Below are 1,805 nucleotides of genomic sequence, written 5' to 3' on the forward strand. Positions count from 1 at the left end.
TGTTAAAGGTCCCCAAAGCACACATATCCCTGGTTTGCTCGTCTTTTCAGTTCGCTGCAGTAAGCAACTGGAACGAGCTGCAACAACATTTACATTTACATTTAAGTCATTTAGCAGACGCTCTTATCCAGAGCGACTTACAAATTGGACAAACACTCAAACTGGACAGTTTTATCTCAACCTCTTCATTCAAAGACTCAATCATGGACATTCTTACTGACAGTTATGGCTGCTTTGCATGATGTATTGTTGTCTCTACCTTCTTGCCCTTTTTGCTGTTGTCTGTGTCCAACAATGTTTGTACCATGTTGTGCTGCTACCATGCTGTGTTGTCATGTGTTGCTGCCATGCTATTTTGTCATCCTAGGTCTCTCTTTATGCAGTGTTGTCTCTCTTGTTGTGATGTGTGTTTTGTCCTATATTTTTATTTAATTACATTTTTAATCCCAGGCGGCATTTTGCCTTTTGGTAGGCTGTCATTGTAAATAAGAATTTATTCTTAACTGACTTGCCTAGTTAAATGAAGGTTAAATAAAATAAAATTTCACCAACATTCGTCTGGGACACCAAAAACAGGGCGACCCGCGACTAACCACTGCTCCACAGAGATTTTATTAATATTGTGGGAAAAACTTCTATATGAACATCAAACGCTGCTTTTCATTGCTGACCAGCATGTCACTAATGTGCATTGTTTTTAAAAGCTCAGAGTAATTAATAGTTTTTCGACACAATTTGATTTAAGCCCCCATCACTAACTTGAAGAGAACTAGGGCCTATCACTCGCAGCCCACCGCTTCCAATGCATTGTGGAAAAGTGTGCATCGAATTCTACTAGATGAAGAGCTGAGATGAGTATATCATCCTCGCATTTAAACCATACTCTAGTTTCAAAATGTTGCATACTACTGAACCTTCTAGTTTGCATACTGGGAATGCGTCATGCGTGATTGCGTTGTTTCCCGCTATTAGTTGATTTCGATAGCATGTCCCCATATCTAATTGATCAGCTGTTGTCAGTGCCAAAATGAGTATGACATTCGGGCATTTAAAGTAAACTCTATTTTCTAAATGTCGCATACTATTAAACATGGCCGTGAGAAGATGTTTAGGGCTGGGGTAATTAACGAGGAAGTAACAAATGCCTAGTTCACAAATTTAGTGGAAATGTATTTGATTTTTTTCTTAGATTTATCAGGGGGTACTGCAGCACCCTCAGCACCCCTACTTCCCACAGCTATGCTATTAATCTTTATTTTTTCTCATACTCAAAGGACCTAGTATCTAGGATGCCAGTTTGGGTATTCGGACACAACCACCGTGATTCAAGTACCTAACAATATGGAGCTAATTAAAAAAAATCCATGTGTTGATTCAAGAATTAAGTATAATATTTTGGTTTGACTGAGATAAGGGAAACTCAGTCCCTGTAATGATACAAAAATAACAGTCAGTCAATTTTGTATTTAAATTCAACAAAATGGTCATGTACTTAACTTTTAAGTACAGTACATTTATTGCACAAAACGATACTTGACAAGTATAATATATTTTCTCACTATGGTAACACTACATTTTCTGTAAATCTTGTACCCTTGCTTTGATAAAATGTATTTAAAAATACTTTGGAAAAAGTTCAACATTACACACATCTTCATGTCAAGTAAACATGAATTAAGGCACCATCCGTATCTCATTATAAAACACCAGTATCAACCTAAAGGGACAAGGTTGTCACTCTTCATCAGTGAAGCATTTTTACAGACAATATCATGTGAGGACAGACGCTGGAGACGAGAAGCAAG

At 37.3% G+C, this 1,805-nt stretch overlaps 1 protein-coding gene across 1 annotated transcript in view; it reads right to left on the reverse strand.

Annotated features, from left to right (window-relative positions):
- LOC120034862 (protein glass-like) overlaps nt 1-1,805 on the reverse strand; it is a 467,553-nt gene that overhangs the window by 406,581 nt on the left and 59,167 nt on the right. The window lies entirely within an intron of this gene.

This window comes from Salvelinus namaycush, chromosome 42 (genome assembly GCF_016432855.1).
Source record: "Salvelinus namaycush isolate Seneca chromosome 42, SaNama_1.0, whole genome shotgun sequence".
NCBI lineage: Eukaryota > Metazoa > Chordata > Actinopteri > Salmoniformes > Salmonidae > Salvelinus > Salvelinus namaycush.